Source organism: Mesoplodon mirus (assembly GCF_964341445.2).
Source record: "Mesoplodon mirus genome assembly, chromosome: 5".
Taxonomy (NCBI): domain Eukaryota; kingdom Metazoa; phylum Chordata; class Mammalia; order Artiodactyla; family Ziphiidae; genus Mesoplodon; species Mesoplodon mirus.
In genome coordinates, this window is record NC_138980.1 from 61,540,829 (window position 1) to 61,549,313 (window position 8,485).

Sequence of the window (8,485 nt, forward strand, 5' to 3'; positions counted from 1 at the left end):
AGGACCTTGCTGTTTATCCATTCTATATATAATAGTTTGCATCTGCTAATCCCAAACTCCCAGTCCTTCCCTCCCCCACCCCCCTCCCCCTGACAGCCACAAATCTGTTCTCTATGTCTGTGAGTTGGACAGTTCATCTCTGGTGCCTGTCTCTAAACTCAACTACTCCTTGCTCCTTGCTTGGGGCAAAAAAATGGCTTGGATTCTAAACCAACTTCAGTATTTTGGCATTATCTATTGAAATTTTAAATATATGTTCCCTTTTACTCAGTAATTTCACATTTAGAAGTTTATTCAAGAGAAATGCCCAAATATACAAAGATACATATAAGGGTTTTTACTGTTACCTTCTTTGTAATTAATGATAAGTATCCATCAGGAAGGGATTGTTTATATATACCATAATGTGGTCATACAGAGGAATACATAGATAGATACAATAAAAAAGAGAAAATTATAGGCAGTGTTCATAATACTCCTACTACAGAAGGGTTTTGAAAGGATAGACATCAGTGAGTGCAAACTCAAATGCATATGGGGGCCAGACTGGTTTTATAAATGGGTCAGGTAGGTACTGTGACAACCTTGAGAGCACACCCTATGTGAAATCAACTGGCGCCACTCAGCTTCAGATAATCATTGCTAATGGGTTGGTGGATTTTTGGATTTTCCGAGAAAAACTGTAACTTTTCGTGCTACTTTGTGGTAGTCTGTTTCCTTCTCTGCCACCTTCAGAGCTCCACAAAAATATCTCAGTTACATGAACCTTTCGATTTTTATTTTGTGGCAACTAATAGAAATATTTTTAAAATATTTTAAACTGGATTTTGTCTTGCGGGCTCACAGCATGTCAACCTCTAAAATACTCTTAACAATGGCTCTCTCTGGAGAATCATATTATGGGCCAATTTCCACTCTCTATACGTTGCTTTATGTTTGAGGGGTTTTTGGCCTGTCTCAAGAACCTGTTTCTTGGTCGAGGTGAGGGCTGAGGGGCCTATACCCATGATGAGCAAGGGTTCAGGCCTTCCTAGTGACCTAGAAATCCATGTCCTTGACCAGGTCTTGGAGATAAGCCTTGTACTGGTTCAAGGTGAGGGAGAGTAAGTGGCTGTTGGAAATGTGCAGTTTCAAGGTATGCCCCAGCGAGGAGGTATCCTCTAAATGGGCCATATCTGGCAGGGTGCTGAGGCACATGGGAACAACCTTGACCACCAGGAGCCTCTTGATAGATAGCTGGTCCTGGGACCACGACTCTCCAGCAAGAGAATTACAGGGTGTAGATGGTGTCTGCTTCCTTCCCTGAAGATGATCAGGTTTGCCACAAAAGATTCCAGGTGGAACATGCCTCCTTTCTTGCCCTTGGGGACCTCACCATCGTGCTGGTGACCACCATCAGGAAGGCGGTCTAGCCCATGGCCCAGTACCAGTGGCAGTGCCCCAGCCTCTGGGCCCAGAGCTGCTGCCAAGCTCTCTGCAGAGCTCCCCGCTTCCTCCCCCCACCTCCCTGCAAGGCAGCTCAGCACAGCCTCGTGTAGCCTGTCATACCCTGGGGTCTGACAGTCTTATTGGCTACCCAAGCAGTGCCCTGTCCCCTGCATCTGACCCCACCAGCCACAGGCCCCTGGGCCAGAAGACAGTCTGCTGGAAGACTTGGTACCCAGGTAGGAGGTGGTCCCCTTGAACTTCCACTCTGAGCAGTGATAGCAGCAATATTAAGAGAGAAGGATGAGAGAGTGTAAGGGGCTGTCACCCCAGCTCCAGCCCCTCCCATGCCACAGCTGGTACTCATCTTCCTCAGGCAAGCTGCCTCAGTGGGCTTTTGGGAGTTGGAGCGGGGGTCCGAGTTAGGGCAGGGAACAGGGATGTTTAAGGTGGGGCTCAGCAAAAGCTGAGGAGGGTGCTCAGGGTCCACACCCAGGCTCTAGGGCCCCCATCTGGTAATGGGGCCAAGCCCATGTCACTCAGGGAGTCAGAGGTACCGCATCTGCCACTGGTGTCTGGAGAGGTATCCGGCTCAGGAAAGTCGCCAACTCCTGAGGTCACAAACTCGTAGATCTAGTGCAGATCCTGGGAGGTCTTTGCTCTGTCCTAGGCCAAATGCAATAAAATACTTCCTTCTGGTTTAGGGCAGACCGGAAATTCCTCTTCTGGGTCAGCAGGTTGGGCTTATCCTTCCCAGGGTTTTAGGACCTCTAGCCTTGGCCCAGGCTGGAAGATGCGGAAGTCCTCCTGCTGAGCATCCTGCCACAAACCATTCTTCAAAGTGATGTAGAGGCACATGCGGCTCTGGTCCAGGCAGGCCACACCCTACGGCTGCCCCAGGCCCAGCTGCCACACAGGCCAAGGTAGGATGCGAGGCTTTGGGGTTCCCATGGTCCAGCTTAGAGGCTCGGTACATGCAGGGTGCTGGGACCTAGGCCTGCTCTTGGACTCCAGGTAGCTCTTGAGCTCACAGCTGCACGTATCCGTCCCCTTCCTGGCAGCTGGGCTTTAGAGTGGTGGAGCTTTCTTTTCTATCTACTGCTTTTATGATGAATACAAACACACAAACATACTTACACTGAGCTTGTGCTAGAAAGGTCTGAACCAAAGTGAGTTTCCAGACCATTTCAGACTGGAGCCAGTTTCAGGATTTTGGCCTAGCTTTGGTTTTGTTACTGATCGCAAGTATCTTGAGTTTGGTGGATACCCCTGGGCTCATCTAGATAATGAGCTCATCTGGATACTGCTTTGGACTAGGGTTTCTGCAGCCTTGAGATACTTCTGGCTGTGTTGGACCGTATGGGTCCTTGGGGTAGAAGCAGTATTTTAAGGAAGGGAATGATCATCTCTCTCAATTTCCATGATGTGCTCAGAGTTTGTGGTAAAATGAATAGCTAAGTGATCATCTTTCATCCATTCATTCACTCTTTCATTCAACAAAGATGTTCTGAGTGCTTACTATGTGTCTGGCCCTTTGTTGGGTCTTGAGAGCAGTGAGAGATTTGCATGGAGTTCTGAGCTTTGGAGGTGGCACCAAATAAACAGACTGATGTAAAATCGTGTGAAACGTAGTGTGGGGAGGGTCAGCACATGATGCCTCGAGAGACTCCAGTGGAAGTTAGGGAAGACTTGTCTGAAGAGGTAGCACCTGGGCTGAGTTTGGAGAGACGAGCAGGAGTTAGCCTGGTAAAGAAATGAGGGGCTATTGAGAGATCCACAGGTGTAAAGGCATGAAGGCAGAGAGGACCTGGGACCTTCTGGGAACAGCCCATACTCTGTAGAGCCTGAGTGCTGAGTTTGTGGCAGGAGATGTCAGGCTTTGGGACGAGCGTGGGCAGCCACCTGATCACAAGCACTTGATAGAGCAGCCTGGGATGCCTGGGCTCCATCCTAAAAGAACATGAAAGCCAATGACTGGTTTTAAGCTAGGGAGATTTGGGGGCTGTCTTATATATTTATGTCAACAAATATTTTCACCCAGCGTTTTCATTTTGTGTTCCCTTGATTCTATGAACCAAGGGGTGTGGGGTGGGAAATACTGGGGGTTTTTTTGTTTTTGTTTTTATTAAGTGAAAGGAAACAACAAGTGTTTAAAAAAAAAAACTCTACAAAATGATGGGTGAGAAGCTGTAGCTTTAAGTTTTGTACCTTCTGTGCTGCTTGACTTTAGACGTTTCATGACATGTCATGCATTGCCTGCAAGTTAACCCACCAACTTGGAAGGTTGCTGGTAAATTCCAAACCAGTTTCGAGGGTGTGTATGTGTTCCAACTGGAAGCTGGTTAAAGGCATCCATAACATTATAATAATCCTGGCTGAATATCGCTAGGATTTCAACTGGCAATTCATGCCATTTCTGGCACCATTACCCACAAAAGGCCATCTACCTTTCCCCAGAAAGGTAGATGAATCCTCAATCAATAGGAAGAGAATAAACATGTTTAATTTGGTAATAACTTGACTTCCCTGTCTCACAAGGTGAAAGGGAAAAGTCAGTGGTTTTTGAGAGAGAGAGAAGGGAGGGGAGGGAGGAACAGACTAGGTTGACTGATGACGCTGTGAAAGCCTCACAATTGCTGTCAAGGTGGTTTTTCACCCCTGGAGCAGGGTGATCTCATTTGCTGCAGCCTATGCATTCATCCCTAACTTTCTTGTCTTTTTGCCATGAGGACACATGCATATGCTGAATGTGTAAGTGTGCCCCAGGGAGGCTGTAAGGATTTTAGAGGCAGACTAAGCAGGATTCAGATTCTCCTCTGCAACTTACTTAGCTGTGAGAGCCTGGGAAAGTTGTTTACCCTACCTGATTGGATTTCAGAATGCCTACCTAGCCTGGGCTTCTGTGACAATTAAATGGGATGAGATGTTTGTGTATAGTGACTGACACATACCTGATGTTCAATAGATGTTAATTTCTCTCCCGACCCTGGACTAAAGTTACTTTTAATTGGTTTTCATAGGAATAGCCATTTGTCTCCCTGACTCTCTGTCCTACTTACTTTTCACCAGTAAGGAAACACATGTTCAGAGAAGTGGGAACTTTGGGAGCAGAATGCCTTGTATTCCAATCCTGGTGTTACTACTTGCTTTGGACAGGTGACTCAATATTTTTATTTTATTTTTAAATTTATTTTAAAGTAATGTGTATTTGTTTTTTGTTGTTGTTGTTTTAATTAATTCATTAATTTGGTTGCGCTGGGTCTTAGTCGCGGCAGGCAGGCTCCTTAGTTGTGGCATGCGAACTCTTAGTTGCGGCATGCATGTGGGATCTAGTTCCCTGACCAGGGATCGAACCCGGACCCCCTGCATTGGGAGTGCAGAGTCTTATCCACTGCACCACCAGGGAAGTCCCTCAATAATTTCAGACTTAGTTTTCTTCTCTTTGAAATGGGAACAGTGATGCCCAATACTTCCTACATCTTCCACGGTCGTTGTAAAGACTCAGTGAAGTAAGGCAGGGTTCCCAAACCTCAGAGAATCAGAATCACCCAGATATCTTGTTAAAACAGACCACTAGACTCCATCCTCAGGGGTTCTGATTCTTGAAGTCTTGGGGGAGGCTGAGAATTTGCATTTCTAACCAATTCCCAGGCAGTGCTAGTGTGGTGGTCCCAGGCCACACTTTGACAACAGGGCAGCCTGTCACTACCAGATGGATGTGAGCTACCATCACCTTTTGTATTTTACGGTAGGGGTCATAAAGTAGTTGCCACCACTTGGCTATTTTCAGGTCCTTATTTTGGCTATGTCAAATAATTGCTTAATTTTGAATTTAAGTAGAACTAATATAAGCAGTGAGGAGAAAGAATTTAGTATTCTAGGGGGTTGGAATCTACCTTTGCTGCTGAGGACATCTGTGTGACGCAGACACAGGAAGGAGGGGCCTGGACTGACCAGGCGTCAATACAGTTTTATCAGCCTTGACCCCTTGGGACGTGTCTGGATTAAAAAACACATTTCTGGAACATTCTCCTATTGCACAAGACTCTCTACCAGGTGTTAAGGGCACGTTTTAGGGAAATTCTGGAAAATGACAGGGGAGTTCCACAGGCCAGAATTTCTTTTAGTAACTTGTAAAAAAAAAAAACAAAAAAACAACCCATCATCCCTAGGGTTTTTAAGTACATAAAGATGGATCTTCCCACTGAGGAAATCATAGGCCCTGACTCTTTTATTTTAGAAGGTGGATGGCAAAGATAAGGGGCATGGTGACACCTCTGTCACTTCATGAGCAGCCTGAATTACAGATCTAAAATTAACAGGTTCTCCCCCATCCACCAACCCAATACTTAAACTCTCCTTTGTCATTGTTTCTAGGAGCAATCGAGTCATAAGAAATTCTACCTGAATCTGCAAGCCTTTCAAACACAGCCAAGGTGGGGAACTCAGTGTCAAGTTAGCGTTAAGAGTTTAGGTTCTGGGGCTTCCCTGGTGGCACAGTTGTTGAGAGTCCGCCTGCCGATGCAGGGGACATAGGTTCGTGCCCCGGTCCAGGAGGATCCCACATGCCGCGGAGAGGCTGGGCCCGTGAGCCATGGCTGCTGAGCCTGCGCGTCCGGAGCCTGTGCTCCGCAACGGGAGAGGCCACAACAGTGAGAGGCCTGTGTACTGCAAAAAAAAAAAAAAAAAAAAGAGTTTAGGATCTGGGGTCAGATGGATGGGGCCCATTTCTTCACTTTCTAGCTTGGAGACAGTGACCTTAACAGATGACTTTCTAAACTCACATTTTCTTATCTAAATTGAGGGCAGTAGTAGTACTTATTCCAAAGAGTCTTTGTGAGGGTTATTTAGATAAGTATGTGAGGACTCAATAAATGACAGCTATTGTTACTACCAGGGCGGTTTTTAAGAGTTTAGGATTGGGACCAACAGCTGCATGCCCCCCTGAGCTGTCATGTTTACAGAATTATCCAGCAGTGTTCAGTTGGTTTGTGGGGCTAGATTCTCCGTTTTCTCCAACTTGTTTATATGGTTTTGGATTGAAAGAGAAGGGGAAAGAAATGGGGACACAGGGACAGAGGATGGCCTGTGGGGTTATGACTCTGCCTGACCCGAGGAACTGCGGCTCAGCCTCCGTAAGGCAGGGGTTAGAGCCATAAGCTGAAGGATCTGTCCTCCCCAGGTGGGGCGGCACACTCAGTGGCTCAGAGGCCAAGGTGACAAAATGCAGAGTTGGGGAAAGGGCTTACACATGACGCCAGGGGTGCAGTGAAAGCACAAGGGAACCCGGGTCTGTTTTCCTCTCAAAGTTCTGAGGTCCCAAGAGGCAGCATCCTGGGCAGGGAAAGCAGTGTTTTCATGGAGGCCACAGCATCCACGGAGATGACAAAGTAGTTCCCACAGGGACTTGTGAGTGGGTAGTAGTTATTAATGAAGAATACAAGGGGACTCGTTCTGAAGGTCCTCTTTCTGTGTGCGGGGAAATCCCTAAGTGATGGGGGTGGAAGTGACACAGGTGGGAACAGGGGAGGAGTAGGGACATTCGGGTGATGTAGCTGAAGTCTGCTGCAGAATGCTGGGCACAGGGTAACCATCCAGGAACTGGGCATTATTCCTAGCTGTTTCCTGTCACCTGACCTTGCCCTGTGCCCATGGCCCCGGGCAAGGTCTGCTTGAGTATTGAAGGACGTGAGAATTCTCAGCCCCTCTTTCCATGGAACTCTTTGGAGAATGCAGAGTAGGGTATTATTAAGTCTATGCTAAGTCAGTTTTCTCCATCACAACCACAAAATATCTACTTTTGAGAGGAAAGAGTAACTTGGGCCTTAGGTACTAGGCAATAGTGATCATCTTGGCCGGCTCCCTAGACTTGGAGGCAGAAGACCTGGTTCAGACCCCCGATTTGTTACTTTTGAGCTTTGAGGCCATAGGCTAATTATTTAACTTCCTCGTCTCTACAGTGGGGACAAAACTGCCTGCCCTACCACCAGATAATAAATGCAAAATGTTTTGTAAACTGTAAAGTTCTGTTTAAGGGAATTAAGGAAAGTGGTTTTGGTTTGGCTGATGATGACAGCTCCTAGGGCTACTGGCATTCGACCAAGGGATGGTACCTTATTCCAAAATGAAGACTCATGAGGGAACTCAGGCGTGGAGACAGGTGAGGGATGGGGAGGTGTTTGGGGAGATCCCTGGGTGTTCACTACCTACTCCTGAGGCTGGTCTGTGGGACACGAACCCAATAATCTCATCAGGAGGTATCCATCACTGGGGCAATGCTGAGGATGCGACAGCTGCCCCTCCTCTCTCCCCTGCCGTGGTCATGTATCCCTGTCTCCCTTCTAGACCGTGCACTTCTAGATCATGGACCATGTTCCCTTCTCTTCATTGTCCAGCCCCTGGCACAGGGCCTGCCACTGAGTGGCGGTTCGTTCCATCAGGGTTTATGGAACAATTTAGTGAGTGAGTGAGTGGGAGGGTGTGTTTCCTTTTTTTTGGATCACGGTTCTTTTCTGTATTCTGCACACTTTCATTCTTATGCTGCTTCTCTTTCTGAAATGTCCTTAAAGTAATCCACAGCTCTGGGGAGCCTGGAACATGGAAACACAAATTCATGGGTTGAAGAAACAGGGAAAGCTGAGGAAGAACAATAAGAATTGCTTTCCTTTCTGAGCTCTTTGTGCCTTGGGGATCAACTCTGGGGAAGAAAGGAGACTTGGGAATTGGTCGCTGGCGGTGGGTGCGTGGGTGGGGCAGCAGGCATCTTCTGTGGAGAATTCGCCTGTCTTAACACAATAATGCTGTTCTGTAACTTGAAGGAGATGTGGGCTCTGAAGACTTCTGGCCCTGGAAATAGGAGCTTTTTCAAAAAGAACTGGGAACTGATAAAATAAATCTGGAAATGGCTCCCATTGTTGTTAGGGTTGAAACAGGTGTTTTGTGAGTTTCCTGAATGCTGCTATGATTGTAAACCAGGGAACATCTTGATTTTATGTTGGTTTCCCCTTGTTGCTCCCAAAACCTCTTACGGATAGTAACAACAGTGACATCAATGCGGACA

At 47.0% G+C, this 8,485-nt stretch overlaps 1 pseudogene across 1 annotated transcript; it reads right to left on the reverse strand.

The window, feature by feature from the left end:
- Positions 1–1,038: 1,038 nt before the first annotated feature.
- Positions 1,039–2,376, reverse strand: LOC309805357 (interferon regulatory factor 3-like; annotated as a pseudogene). Its single transcript has 2 exons — positions 1,789–2,376; positions 1,039–1,691 (listed from the first exon to the last, which is right to left on the reverse strand). The product of its transcript is annotated as an interferon regulatory factor 3-like (transcript).
- Between the last annotated feature and the right edge of the window lie 6,109 nt (positions 2,377–8,485).